This window comes from Ictalurus punctatus, unplaced genomic scaffold (assembly GCF_001660625.3).
Source record: "Ictalurus punctatus breed USDA103 unplaced genomic scaffold, Coco_2.0 Super-Scaffold_100068, whole genome shotgun sequence".
NCBI lineage: Eukaryota > Metazoa > Chordata > Actinopteri > Siluriformes > Ictaluridae > Ictalurus > Ictalurus punctatus.
The window spans coordinates 1215605-1232372 of record NW_026521091.1 but is presented as its reverse complement, the minus strand read 5'-3'; the positions used below and the strand labels follow the sequence as shown (position 1 = coordinate 1232372).

Below are 16768 nucleotides of genomic sequence, written 5' to 3'. Positions count from 1 at the left end.
TAAACATGATGATGTCCCCATGAAGTGATAATTACAAACTTTCTCTCTCTCACACACACACACATACTCTCTCTCTCTCTCTCTCTCTCACACACACACACACACACACACACTCTCTCTCTCTCACACACACACACTCTCTCACACATACACTCTCTCTCACACACACATACTCTCTCTCTCACACACACATTTTTCTCTCTCTCTCTCTCTCTCTCTCTCTCACACACACACACACACACACGCACACACCCTCTCTCTCACACACACTCTCTCTCTCTCACACACACGCACACACACATACTCTCTCACTCTCTCTCACACACACACACACACTCTCTCTCTCTCACACACACACACACACTCTCTCTCACACACACACATACACACACTCTCTCTCACACACACACACAGACACACTCTCTGTCTCACAGACACACTCTCTCACACACAGACAGACACACTCTCACACAGACACACTATCCCTCTAACACACAGACACTCTCTCTCTCTCTCTCTCTCGCACGGACACTCTCTCTCACAGACACATTCTCTCTCTCTCTCACTCGCACAGACACTCTCTCACAGACACACTCCCTCTCACACACAAAGACACATTCTCTCTCTTTCACAGACACACTCCCTCTCACACACAGACACACTCTCTCTCACACACAGACACACTCTCTCTCACACACAGATACACTCTCTCTCACACACAGATACACTCTCTCTCACACACAGACACACTCTCTCTCTCACACAGACATTCTCTCACACAGACACTCACTCTCTCTCTCTCACACAGACACTCTCTCTCTCACACAGACATTCTCTCACACAGACACTCACTCTCTCTCTCTCTCTCTCTCTCTCTCTCTCTCTCTCTCTCTCTCTCTCCCTCTCTCTCTCTCTCTCGTGTGCGCATGGACTGAGTGAGTGTGTGTGGAGCGTGGCCGAGGCCGCTGCTCCAAAGTTCGCTTGTTCATTTTTCTATCTGTCTTTTCTTCAGAAATACGATTTCCTTTTAGGTCTTTGGTTTCTGAGGGGGTCTTAATTTACTCTTGTTTGTTGTGTGTGTGTGCGTGTGTGTGTGTTTGTTGTGTGTCTGTGTGTGTGTGTGTGTGTGTGTGCACGCGTGTGTGTGTTTGTGTGTGATTTTTCCCGCTGGCCTGGGCGGCTGTTTCCGTGTTGTTTTGGGACGCATGGCTGCCTCAGGTATGGGGAAGTATGATTCCCTCACGCGGCGGCATGCTATTAAAGTAGCCACTACCGCCAGCGTTGAGGAGGTTAGTCTGGCCGTGGGGGAGAGTGTTGGACACGACAACATTCTGTCTGCGGCCCGGATGAATAGTGCCGTCGTGCTGTTTCTGAAAACGGTGGAGTTAGTAAACGACATGGTGGACAGTGGAGTTGTGATTGATGGTGTGTTCCACTTAGTGCTTCCTTTATCAACACCGTGTAAAAAAGTCATCCTGTCGAATGTTCCTCCTTTTATTAAGGACGAGGTTCTGTCCCAAACTCTATCCCGCTATGGTAAACTGGTCTCTCAGATCAAGAAGATCGCGACTACAAGTAAATCCCCTCGTGTAAAACATGTCGTGTCTTTCAGACGGTGTGTGTACATGGTTCTGAAGGACAATAATGATCTGGATCTGACACTCAATGTAAAGGTGGAGGATTTTAATTATGTTATTTACGCTACTACTACTACAATGAAGTGTTTTGGGTGTGGTTTATCTGGTCATCTGCTGCGGGCCTGTCCTGAAAGACGGGTGAATCCCGAAATGCACAGGCTAAGAGGAAAGATGTTGCAGAGGAGCTGAATTCTGTGGAGGTAGAGAGTGAGAGCGAAGCGTCTGACTGTAGTATAACATGTAGTGTAAATTTGTGATTAACAACTAATACTAGTGTAAATCTAAGTGGCTTTTCGAGCCATGAATATAGTGTGGATGACATCAAGGCTTTTCTGAGAAAGACTAAACATGCTAGGAATGTGAGGATAGACGAGTTTTTCCCGGATGTGGAACAGTTCATTAAAAAAACACGTGGGTTTATGGGAGAAGGGGGTTTCACTGATCAGGAGGGATACCGTCTAAAAAAAATCCTTACAAAAGTCAATGTAATGTTAGACAGAGCTGGGTATAGACAGGAATCATGTAGAGCCCCATATGCCATCACGTAGAAGGCTAGTCGAGTTAATGAATTCCTGTGACCTTGTGGACATTTGGAGAAATTTTCACCACATGCAGAAACAATATACCTGGGTGCACTCTTATAATAATATGCTCTCTATGGCCAGATTGGATCAATTTGATGGTTTTAAACACCAGTTAAGTGCTTTTAGAAGTTGTGTAATTATACCGGTAGGATTTACGGACCATTGTATGGTTCTCTCCACTGTGTATTTAAGTAAACTCAAGCATAAGAGTGCGTATTGGCATTTTAACACCAGTTTATTGCAAGACGGTCATTTTAGGGATGTGTTTAAATATTTTTGGAGTGATTTTAGGGCCACAAAGGTTTCTTTTGAATCTGTGCAACAGTGGTGGGATTTTGCCAAAACGCAAATTAAACAGCCGTGTCAACAGTATACCTCCAGTGTCACGAGAGACACAACTCTACGCATGAAATCCTTGGAGGCTGAAATAATGGCGCTTCAAGAGTTAATGAAAAACACAGGACGGCAGGTATGCATAGAAAATTTAAGGACAAAAAATTTTATTGACCAAATTGCTAGACGTTACCGCACAAGGAGCTCTGGTCAGGTCACGGTTTCAGACTGTAGAGTGTATGGATGCACCGTCAAAATTCTTTTTTAATTTGGAAAAAAAGAATGGTCAAAATAAGATGATACATGGCCTGTTTTCTGATGATGGGACACTTTTAGTGGACCATAGAGAAATTCGAAAGAGAGCAGTCGGTTTCTACAAGGCACTGTACAAGAGTGAAATCTCCGATGAACAGGCCCATGATAACGTCTTCTTGAAACAATCTACACTGGGTTCCACAGAGTGTACTGTTTCTCCCCAAGGATGAAGGGGGACATGGACTGGTGCACCTGCAGAGCAGGACTGCAGCCTTTCGGTTACAGTTTGTGCAAAGGCTGCTACATGGACCAGTAAATGCAAACTGGAAGGCTGTAGCATGTGCCATTTTACAGACACTTGAAGGGCTGGATTTAAATAAACCTCTTTTCTGGATGGACCCGAAAAAGATGGACATCAGGAAACTTCCTGTTTTTTACCGAAATGTTTTTAAAGTGTGGGGACTTTTAACAGTGCAGAGAGTACAATGCTCAAGTTCTCTCTACTGGCCGCTGCAGGAGCCAATCATAAATGGTTCCATTTTAGATGCATCTCAAAGGAAGCCGTTTCCTGCACTTATGGAGGGGTTCCGCAGGGCTGGAGTCGTCACTCTAGGTGACCTACTGACCTTAGCAGGACCGGAGTTTGGGAACGCGGTGGGAGTTGCTGGACACATAAAGATGAGGTCAGTCCGTGTAGTCACGCAGTTCCTTGTGGAATGGAGGTCCCTGTTGACTGAAGAGGTCCTGAACATGCTGAAGGAATATTCCGGAGGGCTAAGTAGTCCCAATGACCAAGATCCTTTTCCAGATTTTAGTGTCTCGGCAAATGTACGTGAGTGCTCAGGTGTGTTTTTTAAATCTGAAAAACTAAGTTTTGTGGGTCCCAAGTTACCATCTGGGAAAGAACTGTACAAAATGTGTGCACTATCTCTAAATAAAAAGTTTCTGGACAAAAGAGTCGACACACCTTGGCGTTCAGTTCTACAAATAAAGGAACATGTAAAGCCACAATGGAGGGCTTTGTACAAGTCACCATTAACAAAAAAGTGTGGGGATTTACAGTGGAGGATTTCACACGGTGCAGTGGCTGTTAATTCTTTTATCTGTGTTTTAAACCCTGATGTGAGTTATGAATGTCCTTTCTGTGCCGTGAGAGAATCTGTTTTTCACATGTTTATGCACTGTGTGAGACTGAAGCCTCTTTTTACTGTTTTACAGAGACTGCTTGGCCATTTTAATGAGAGTTTTACAATCGAAACTTTTATCTTTGGTTTTAAATACTCTTAAAAAAAAAAAGGTTTAAGTGTCAGTTGATAAATTTTATCATAGGGCAGGCAAAGATGGCCATATATGTCAGCAGGAGAAACAAAATTGATATATATATATATATATATATATATATATATATATATATATATATATATATATATATATATATATATATATTTAGCGAGTATCGTGTTCTTGTTTGTGTGTGTGAGATTTGTGAATAAAAAGGCTGCTTGAGTCACTTCTCAAGCCGTTAAACTTCTCTCAAAAAATATATTCAATTCAATTCAATTCAATTTTATTTGTATAGCGCTTTTTACAATAGACATTGTCTCAAAGCAGCTTTACAGAAATATCAACACGGTATACAGATATTAAAGGTGTGAATTTATCCCAACTGAGCAAGCCACTGAGTGGCGACGGTGGCAAGGAAAAACTCCCTAAGATGTTTTAAGAGGAAGAAACCTTGAGAGGAACCCGACTCAGAAGGGAACCCATCCTCATCTGGGTAACAACAGATATTGTGAAAAAGTTCATTATGGATTTATATGAAGTCTGTATGGTGTTAAGAGCAGCCGTAGTCCCAGCAGTCTGGAATTAAAGAAGATTTGAGCTCCATCCAGAGGCTGAAAGGATCAGGATCTCTAGTATCTCCATAAATTCGTGTGGGGCTCGGCGAAAGGAGAGAGGGAGAAAGTAGAACAGAATCTATATATAAATGTTTTAAAATAATTCTGAAATTCTCATCGGCGTTGGCTTACTGAGCGATGAAGAGTCGGTTCAACTGATTCAGTTAATTCATTCAAGTAGGATAAGCAGCCTTGGTAATGATTCTTTAAATGAACCGATTCAGAATCCTCTTCTTGAATCGTTTGAGTCTTTCTCACTCGGTCAGGTTTGCACGTGTGGGTTGCTTTTCCTGCACGTGTAATCAGCATGTGTTCACAGACCGTAAATCCCGACCCCATGGTAGACACTCGACAGAAATTTCATACTAAAGTAAGTATTTTATATTTTCTGGGTCTAAACAGAGCAGAAGTATTGCTAATGTGTTGTACAGATTCTATTGGACTGGTGAACTGTGTGGATTTGTATATTTAACCCAGTTTAATATGGCCTGCTTTGTTCAGTCAGAGACAAGTAAATCTGTTCTAATGTTCATTTATTTCCCATAGATAAAACAAATGTTTGCTTACACATGAATACGTACTTTATGCCTTCAGAATGGTGGAGATTTGGGTCTTAACTATGGGAGGTGGGGGGTACTATAAAATGCACAGTTCTGAGACACTATATACCTATACTGTGAAATCAGTACATGTGTGTGTTTAGAATGGTTATAGCTTTTGGGGAAAAAAAAAACTATTCTTGAATCTATTAGTCCTTGTTCTGATGCACCTGTAACGTCTCCCTGAGGGCAGCAGATTAAACTGATCAGAGCCAGGGTGAGAGCTGTCCTTAATGATGGTTTTTCCTCTGCTGAGGCAACGGGGGGTGTAAATATCCATCAGGGAGGGGAGAGATAATAAATACACTTATAAATGTGATTACTTGATGAACGTAGACAAAACTCTATACATGTGAAATGTTTTGTTGAAGTACAGATGAATCTCTGATGTACAGAATCTTCAACAGAGTTCTGCAGAAAGATTTTGAATGATGAACAAATTTGCAGGTGATCAGTCAAGTAATTGGATAGGTTTGAGTAGCCAGTGTGCTTATTTCTGGAGGATACATGTGTGTTACAGAGAGCTGTGATCCCCTCTTCATGCACCCTGACCTGTCCTTTGGTACCCATACCGGCAGCTGTGGCCACATCATGCACTCTCACTGGTGGCAGAGGTGAGGAGTTGGGCAAAATGTTACTTCTAGACAGCCTTCTACTTAATCCCAAATAAAAAGTTTTGCTGCTTTCAAATGTTTGTGGATATAGGCAATAGATCAGCAGCTAACAGTAAATAGTTTGTCTAGAAAATAATATGACCTCTATATGAGCAATTACAAATAAATTAGCTAATATTAATCAATCAGTCTGGATGTTTTGTGACTGAAAAGTCAAAAATCTAATCTGTGATGTACAGGAAAGTCTTCATGGATGTGTGGTGATCGATAAGATGTAGATAGAAATTGGATGTGTTTGGCTTAAATATGCGATCTGCAGATATTTATTTATTTTTTGACCCAATACAGTGAGCTGATCATCGACACAAAGCATGAAACAAAGCTTGCTATGTGCACTTGACTATTTTTCACTGTCTTAGATCAAGCCAGTGTTACTTGCGTAGTCTGTAAACTTATTGCGCCTCATGGGGAAGCAAAGAACGTTAACCTGATCTGACCTTAGGAGTAAGTGCAGTTCAATTCAATTTTATTTGTACAGCGCTTTTTACAATAGACATTGTTTCAAAGCAGCTTTACAGAAATATCAACACGGTATACAGATATTAAAGGTGTGAATTTATCCCAACTGAGCAAGACACTGAGTGGCGACGGTGGCGAGGAAAAACTCCCTAAGATGTTTTAAGAGGAAGAAACCTTGAGAGGAACCCGACTCAGAAGGGAACCCATCCTCATCTGGGTAACAACAGATAGTGTGGAAAAGTTCATTATGGATTTATATGAAGTCTGTATGGCGTTAGGAGCAGCCGTAGAGTATCAAAAGCTAAAGAAATCAGGTGATTGAACTTGTTATATATACATCAGAATATATCCACTGGACATTATTAAAGTATAATGAGGTGGGGGTCAGAGTGCTGGCTGCTGTGTTAATGCACCCCTGAGCTGAGAGGTGTGTATCATTGAGCTTATGTGTGTTTGTGTCTGGTTTATTTGCAGGTCTTTGAATATCAATGATGCAGACAGGGAGGAGAAATATAACAGGTATTTACATACCAGTCAGTATGTGTGTGTGTGTGTGTGTGTGTGTGTGTGTGTGTGTGTGTGTGTGTGTGTGTGTGTGTGTGTGTGTGTATGTGTGTATATGTGTGTATATGTGTGTATATGTGTGTATATGTGTGTATATGTGTGTATATGTGTGTATATGTGTGTATATGTGTGTGTGTCTCTGCACCACTTAACTCCTGTCTCCCATTTTTACTGCATTTGTAAAACTGGAGACACTGCAGGGGGAAACCACTCAAACCCTCTAGTGTGTGAATCTCCCAGAGCTTACACATTCAAACTGAAACTACACAAGCACTACAAACGTGTGTGTGTGTGTGTGTGTGTGTGTGTGTGTTTGTATTTGTGTAACAAATAAAGTAGCAGTAAACCATTTTTGTGTTGATCTTGATGTATGTTTTGGATCACTGTCCTGCTGGAAGATCCAACCACGGCCCATTTGAAGCTTTCTGTCAGAGGCAGTCAGGTTTTCATTTAATATCTTTTGATTTTTGATAGTCCATTACGCCATGTATCCTTTCTCTGTACCGTCACTTTGGGGTGGTAGTTACATCCATCGACTTGGATAAGCAAGTTACAAGCCATCGATAAGGGAAACCTGAGATCAAGATACATCTCAGGTTTTATTTATTTATCTTCATTTATTTTTAAATTTTTTTTTTAAGAACTCACTTTTTACATTCCTTCTAATAAGTCGCATAAATGCATTCTTAAGTTCATTCTGCTTAAGGCACTCCACAAAAGCTTAGTGGAGTAGTACTCCAGCTACCCAGGAGTAGTTGATTAAAAATAGTCGAGAGTATTTGTTTATAAAACTAATTGTTGAAGCCCTAAAAAGAGCAGTGTTCCTGTGGACCTCAGGGGAAGCAGTAAGGAGCTCTGTTCATTTGAGAACTTTAAGAAAAGTAACCTGGGTGAAGCTCTTGATGAATCTGGGAGATGTTGAGTATGTGCAAAAAATTGAAATATAACATTTAAAAAGTTTAAGATTTCACAGCATATTTGTGTGTATGTTATTTCAGTATTAATGTTCTTATTATTATTTTAAAACTTAAAAAAAAAAAAAAAACACATGTGCCAGGGTGTACAAATGTTTTTGTTTTTTTTTCCTGGTTGCGTATTTAAAATTCTTACTTGAACCGGTACAGCTATACGATATATTTTCGTCATGTGTGTGCTTGTGTGTGTATTTGCACATGTATGTGCACGTGTGTGTTTTCCTACTATAGGTGTTTAAGGACCCATTTCGGTACTTCTCTAAGCAGGAGCTGAAGGAGCTTTTCACACTGGAGGACACGTACTCGTCCTCCACTCGGCTGCAGCTGCAGTCGCTCCACTCGTCTGCGTGCCGCTCCGACCCTGAGCTGCAGTGCCACATCTCCTCTCTGAAGGGCATGAATGTGTTTGGCGTGTCCCGTCATGACTTGCTGTTCTCTAATGAGGATACTCTGCAGGACGAGGACAAATATGGTCACAATTTGGCCCATATCTGTTCAGCGGTGCTATATCTAGGCCATATGTGACGGATAATACCCACATGTGGCCCAAACGTACTTGCTATTTGGGATGTCTGGTTGGGGTGTGAAAATTTTAGATGCTGGATTGACAGTTATATTATTAAATAACAATTTGAACAGCAATTAATATTAATATTGAACAGCAATATGAACAGCAAATTAATATTCATAAATACAGGTAATGGGATTTAGTGTTAATAGTGCAAGAGTAAGTGTAAATATGAATCTGAAACAGATGTGGCTGTTCATCTCAGTGCTTTAATTGAAGAAAAAGTCAAAAAAATTTTAGCCATGTTGCATAACGTACATAAAGGGCAAGCAGGCGGAGCTTGTGTCCCCAAACATGATCAGTGCTTGCTTTGATGTACAAAACTCCTCATATGGCATAGAGCACGCACCATACAGCATTCCTCAAATCTAGGCCTAATTCTAAACCACTTTAGCTGGAAGACCCACCCACACACTGTGTGTGTCAGTGACTGTGTCTGTATGGTTGGATGATGAGCAGGTGTGTGTGTGTGTGTGTCAGTGCCTCGAGTGTCTGTACAGTAAGCTGATGAGCAGTTGTATCTCACTGTCTCCAGTGTTAATGTCAATGGCCTTCAGAAAAAAGTCCAGTGCTTCCTGTTTCCTCCCTTCAGACAAACACTGTTTCCCAGAATGCACCAGTGAATCAAACGATTCCTCTTGATGTTTGACATCATTTGGACTCTGCACTTCAGTGGCTGCACACTGATGCACAACTTCACTAGAGGCCAGTTGAACGTCAGTGAAGCTCTTTACCATCACCTTCCTCTTCCTCCTCAGACTCAACCATGTGTTCACTAGGCTCTGGCTCGTCCTCTGGCTCCTCCCACTCCTCTAATTTTTCCTCTTTCATCTCTGGTTCCTCCTCTTCCTCCTCCATATCCTGCAGCTGTGACTCTACTCATGAGCGTCGTGATGCAATTGATGTGTTCCTGCTGCATCTGCGGTTGGTGCCATTATTCAGCATGGATTCGGGTGTGGAAGATCTGAGGCCCATGAAGCTGCGAGCTAATGGACTGCTAGCCAAAACAGGTTTCTCCACCTCTTCTTCTTCATGCCCCTCTTCCTCACCATCATAGATGACTTTCAGTTTTTTCTTCTTGGTGGGGCAGAGCAAGGACTCGTCTGCTGCAGTGAAATATTCTGATTTCTGCCTACCACTATCATTGTTGGGTGTGGGGTCAGATTCATCTATAGCTCCAGTGGCAGAGGTTTAGATGCATCAGCATCAAACTCGATGCAGGCTTTTGAATCAAAGTCCACCTCTGATAATGCTTTTGGTAAGTTTGACTCAATTCCCAACAGAACTACAGATGAATCTGATTGCATGAAAGGAGAAATGTGCAAGGTCTGATTTGAGTGAGTGTGTATGATCGGATTTCTCCTCTATGATTAAACGCTCCTCATCATTTATGCTCTTAAACACTTGTCCAAAATAACTGTCCTGTCACCTGTGTAGATAAATCCATCACATACTCATCCTTCACCTCCATCCCTCCATCCATTCTCATCATCTCCATCTCGTCCGATCCTGATTGGGTGAGATCCACCACAGCAGGTGGGCTGAGGTTATGGCAGGGTGGCGTGGTTTTGACATCATCCATCGTCGTGTGTTGGTCTGGGCCCTGTTGCCATGACAGCGGGAGCCAACTGGGTCCTGAGTTCTGATTAACGCTGTCCATCATGAGGCTGTGCAACTGTGACTCGGCCTGGACCATGTCCTGCGCTTTCTGCACACGCTGGTCACTGTAAATACAACACATACAAATACAACAGCACGGCACACTCCTGACTTCAAAAAAGAAATTGCAAGCATTCTAGCAAAAACTTTCAAAAACAATTCCTCTATTGAGAACTGCCCTCCTGCTTTCTGGACTTTTCTTACTCAGCAAGAAAAAGAAAAGAGAAACTTCAGCTCCGGTACAACCGACCTTTTACTACGCATAGAACATCTCTATTTGAGGAAGAGTAAGAAAACATATAGTTAAAAGTAAAAATACTAAAGTGTACCGTACCCCTAAAGCTGATTGTTTGGTGGGGAGGTGTGTCTGATTGCTTATTTGGAAACAATCTGATGAGACGCTGTGACATTTATTTCTTCTGGTTTAGTCAAATTCAGATTAATGTTGTTTACAACACAGACAGCAGAAAATCCAGGTGGAGGAGTTTCAGTTTCTGACACTGTGGTCTCAATATCTTTAGAACAAGGAACTGAACTCTCCATACCTCCTGAACCACACCCTGATCACAAGCACTTGGTGCTAATGGGCTAGGGGTTAGGCTTTTGGAGTTAAGGGGTTAGGGGTAGAGAATATGAGTTAGGCAGTAGGAAATTACCTCTGTTACAGTGCTGGTGGACTTGAAATGTGGAGTTTGTGGATTATCAGTAAGACTGTAATTCCCAGAATGCACTGCATGAGATGAGAGTGAGGAGGGTACAGGATTCTCTGCAGTGCCAGTGTACACCTCAGAGCTCTGGACTCGAAACTTTACATTCTGAAACCCTGTAAGACAGAATTGTGTCCATAGCACATTATCAGTCTTACCCTGTGTGTGTGTGTGTGTGTGTCTGTCTGTCTGTGTGGTCACTTCTTCCATAAGGCATGTGTTGAGCCATGGCTGATGGATCATAGGACCTGCCCGATGTACGTGTGACATCCTCAAATCCCTCAGAGTAGAGGTGAGGTGTGTGCGTAAATGGATTCATGAGAGTTTCTCATCTCTCTAGAGACGGATGTTGAGGAGCAGCACATGTAGACGGTCACTTCTGCTTTGCATTCGTTTCCCAGCAGCACTGAGTACTTTCACACACACTGTGACTCAGTCTCCAGCATACACCCCAACTCCGAGTCTCTCACACAGCGATGCTGCCTTTTCTGGATATGAATCTCTGCATGCAACAGAGCAGCTGGGTCCTGCTGACCACACACATGAAGGTGAGAAGTGCGCATGCACACACACACTGTATTTCAGCCTGCCTTGCTGAATTCCAGAAGCTGCTGCTAATAAGCTAGTTTGTTCACTGTGTGTGTGTGTGTGTGTGGGGGGGGGGTATTATTTTGGAAGCACACACCTGTATTTGGACTAAACATACTAGCATGACCACAAAAAGATTCAAGATTGTGGCTCAACTGACGAGAGGCCATAAGGTTTGTGAGAACGCTGATATTCTTGTCCTGGGTTCGATGGAAACATGGTGTCAGGACGTGCGCTGGTCTCTCAATACAGTTTCCTCTGAAGCCCAGGATTTGGTTTTACTATACACTGAAGACATTTGGGTTTGAGATATGTCGGTCATTTTTAGGACATTCCAAATATGTTCCAATATTTTCGATCATTTGAAAAATGGGTAGGTTTAAACACAAGGTGCCATATTTTAAGTTGTTTGACCAGAATTTAATTTCCTAATATTTACATTTAAATGTGTTAATCAACTCCTATTCATCGTTTGATCTCAAGCCCAAATGTTTCCAGTATATAGCAAACCAAAATAATTGCCCTTGCTGTTCTAATACTTTTCTCCATCTAATGGGAATAGCTCAGCAGTGGTGTTCTTCACAGTGGCTGACAGTTTTTGGTCTTGGTCTTGTCACTGAGTTGACCTGTGGAGATCCAGGGCAGGTTTCATGGTGATTTTCTCTGGCAGGTGGGGCATCTTCAAGTTACTTGGTTACAGTTATATTTCTATAGCACTTTTCTAGACACTCAAAGTGCTTTACACTGGGACGAGACCACTAGTGCGTATCCTCCACCTGGATGATGGGACAGCAGTCATAGTGCTCCAGATCTCCCACCACACACCAGCTATTAGTGGAGAGGAGAGAGTGATGTAGCCAATTCAGAGATGGGGATTATTAGGGGGTGATCGAGAAGGCCAATGAGGGAATTTGGGCAGGACACTGGGGTTATACCCCTACTCTTTATTTTATTTTATTTTAATTTATTTTTATTTATGTTTTATATTTTTAATGACCACAGAGAGTCAGGACCTCAGTTTAATGTCTCATCCAAAAGACAGTGCTGTTTATACAGTAGTGTCCCCGTCACTATATTGGGCCATTAGACCCCACACAGACCACAGGGTGAGCCCCCCCTGCTGGTCTCACTATTACCACTTCCATCAGCAAGCTTAGTTTTCCCCAGGAGGTCTCCCAGTACTGGCCAGGCTCAACCCTGCTTATCTTCAGTGGGACGCCAGGCTAGAGCTGTAGGGAGAGATGGCTCTGGTTATGTATTTCTGCATTCAGTGATGGACTGGGAACCTGTTTTCTCGTAGCTGCCCTAACTGTTTAGGAGGGCGTGCTCCTCAGTGCAGAGGTACGCTTCCATATGGAGGCTCTATTCAATGACTATACCCTGTGCTGTGATTGGCTTGCAGGTTTGGAGGCAGTGTGTTTGAAGTGCCACTGCACTACGATAAGCCCGCCTTTGAGAGTGAAACTCGCAGCTAGGAGACCAGCAAAACACACTGTGACTGTAAACACACACACACACACATGCGTACATGTTCACATACACTATACATACATTTACAGTCACAGGTTTGGATTTAAAAATGCATTTTATTTCATTTCTGTGTTATTTAATGACCTCATGCTGTGGTTAATGGGAGGAAAATCTCTCTTCTCTTTTATCTCTGGGGTGTGTGTACTGGAGAAACACACAGTTCACCAGCTCCCTCTGCTGGACATGTGTTGCATTACCTCTCTCTTTCTCGCACACACAGTCAGTATATACTGAATTTGCCATGTGACAGGTGTTCCTGGTTCAGTATGGGTGGAGCTTATGTGAATTTTTTTTCAACTTAATCATGTGACATCCGTTAGCTTTTCTTTCCACTTGTTCAGCTTGATCATCTATTTAATGCTGTATAGCGACTGCTGGGGAGGTAACGTTAATGTTCGCTATGTTAACTAGTGCTGTGGGTAGGTGACGGGCTAGCACAGCTGATATCACTAAACTATTATACTGTTTAATTATAGGCAGGCTTTTATGCCCACAAATACTAAAGAAATAAAAACAGAAGCTAGTGGTAATGTTATACAGTTCAGATTATACTTAAGCTCTGCCCTCACTGACTCAGACACGCCTGTCAATTGGCACAAAAAGCTTGCTATTTAAAAATAAATAAATAAATAAATAAATTCTTAAAATTATTCTAATTTTACTAACTATTTTACAAAATATCAAAATGTGTCCTTTTATGTGTGTGTGCTTCACAACGTGGCCTTATTGGTATCTTCTGTACTCTATGAACTACTGATCTGAACTGTTAAATAAGAGGTGTAATTTTAATCAAATTATAGTGATATGAAAATGTAAACTGTAAATAAAGTCTCTTTTTATCATGAATGTGTGTGTCCACTTGATCCCTTGGCATGAGCGGGGATATTTATCTAGAGTATCAATTACTATACGAAGTCTGTAGTAACAGCATTTCTCTGAAGATGATTTAATGGAGCTTGTGTTTAGAGTGTAACTTGTACTTTAGTTTTCTTCATTTTCCCAAAATTTAACACCAGATACTTCACAGTACACGAATACCACATGGAGATACAAACTTTATAGTTGACATGAGGGTAACACTGTTTACACAAGGGTAATAGGGTTGACACTGAGGTAATGCTGTTTACACAAGGGTAACAGGCTTGACACTGAGGTAACACTGGTTACACAAGGGTAACAGGCTTGACACTGAGGTAACACTGGTTACACAAGGGTAACAGGCTTGAAACTGAGGTAACACTGGTTACACAAGGGTAACAGGCTTGACACTGAGGTAACAGGGTTTATGACCTTTAAGTGTAGAGATCTGATTAATTTTATGTACATATGTGTTCATGAATAAAAAAACGTACTGTCGTGTCTGCTCAACTTTTTTTTGATGAGGGATATGCAAATTGAATTTAAATTCACTAGTCTTACTTAAATTTCCTATATTAACTTGTAGATTTTAATTATAAATATATTTTCTAATTATTATAGTCTCTATTGTATCACTGGAACAATGGCCCATATACACTCAGCTAATCATGTGACAGCAGCACTGTACATGAAATCATGCAGCTACAGGTCAATAGCTTTATTAATGTTCACATCAAACATGTATTATTGTGTATGGGGAGGACCGGGTGGGTGTGAGACCCAGTTTCTGTCCCAGTCTGGCCCGGCTCCTTCAGGAAATACTTTATCTGATGTGCATATCAGCTGCTTATTTCTTCTTGGCCTTTACACACAGTAAAGGTTTACTGTGCTGCAGTTCTACATGTCTTTATTCTTTTGACCATTAGGGGATCTCCAATGTAAACCCTTGAGAAATTAAACATTTTCAACACATCTGTAATAAAGCTGCAACTTTTGGGGTTTTGAGGGTTTTTTTTTTTTTTTTTTGGAGAGTTTTTTCAGGTTTGGAGGGTTTGATGGGTTTTTTGGACTGTTTTGGCGGGTTTTTTGGGTTTTGAGTTTTTTAGCATTTCGGAGGGTTTCAGAGGTTTTCTGAGTTTTTTTTTTTTTAATTATTTTTTTTAGGGTTTTGGAGGGCATTGGAGTGTGATGATCATGGTGACAATGTTGACGATGATGATGATGACGATAGATGATGACTATGACCATGATGATGACAATGTTGATGACGTGATTATTATGATGATGACGATGAAGATGAAGATGATGATGACGGCGACGATGATGATAACGATGGTGATGATGATGACAATGGCGATGATATGACGGTGACTATGATGATGACGGCAATGAGGGTGACAATGATGGCAATGATGACAATGACGACGATGATGACGATTATGAGGACGATGATGATGATGATGGTGATGATGATCTGAAGTCTTTATTTTCTCCTACAGCGTGTATGAAGCAGTGCTGCACGGAGCAGATGACGGAATGTCTGGACTGGATTATGGCTGAATGTAAGAATTTGTATTCAAAATTTCTGCAGAGTACGGCGATCTCCTTCATACAGAAGTCAGATGGTTGAGTAGGAGTAAGGTATTTCACTGTTTTATTTCCTTGGTGAGTGAAATTAAGGCTTTAATGGAACCAGGGGGGGGAGGACACTAACCTGTTGTCTGATGGCTGCTTGATCTTGCATTCTTGGCTGATGTGACAGAGAAACTGAATCAGCTCAATCTTCAGTTACAAGGTAAAGACAAAACCATATGTGATATGATCAGTGCTGTGAAGGTATTTAAAGCAAAACTGTCATTTTACCTTCAGCGAATTGAAAAACAAAAGATTGCAACACTTCCCCTCATTGGTAAAGATAGAAAGAAAGCCATGCAAATGCAAGCAAAGTTTTGGATGTACTCGAGTATTGTGACCTCCTGTCCAGGCTTGGGCAGGAATCTGAGGAAAGGTTCAGTGATTTTGAAAATCTTGAGATATGTGTGGCATTTGTTGCCAAGTCTTTCATGGAGATAGACATGGATCACATTTCAAAGCAGATGGCTGAACTGTTCAATGTCAATGCTGTAGAGATGGACTTGGAGGTTATTAATCTCCAAAATCATATCCAGCTGAAATCTCAGCAACATTCACAACATTTCTGGAGACTTGTAGACCCAGGAAACTACAAGAACATTCACCAAGCTGCCCTCAAAGCATCTGCTTTATTTGGATCTACAGACCTTTGTGAAGCAGCGTGTTCTGATATGAACGTGATCGAATCTAAATTCAGAACAAGACTGACAGATGAACATTTAAATAATTGCATAAGAGTGAACCTAAGTGCATACACACCAGCATATACCTCCCTTGTGGAATCAATGCAGTGTCAGTCAGCTCATTAACTGTAAATAAGTGTGAATGCACTTCATGTCATATTGGATATTCTGTGTTTACAAACAGCAAAGAAGCACTAAGAATTCAAGTGGGAAGCAGAAAGAGTTGTGGGAGGCCTAAGGCACATTAGGTTGACCCATTTATTTTCAGGCAGGTGATTCCTTCCTTTTGTGCCAACTACCATAAAGCACCTCCAAGTTACAATCCGTGCTTTGGCCGGGAATTGAACCCAGGTCAACTGTTTGGAAGGCAGCTATGCTCACCTCTATACCACCTATGCCATGCTGGGCAATGCAACGCTGCTGAACAAAGTTTAAGTATGTGCTCTTCTCATCAGCAGACCATAGGCAACAGCTAAAGGGAGATTCTGTCGTGGTTTCTGTAGTGTAGTGGTTATCACGTTTGCCTAACACGCAAAAGGTCCCTGGTTCGAGACCGGGCAGAAACA

General features: G+C 41.7%; 1 non-coding gene across 1 annotated transcript; it reads left to right on the top strand.

Moving 5' to 3' along the window:
• The first annotated feature begins 16695 nt into the window (after positions 1-16695).
• trnav-aac (transfer RNA valine (anticodon AAC)) lies at positions 16696-16768 on the top strand. Its single transcript has one exon. It is a non-coding gene; the product is annotated as a tRNA-Val (tRNA).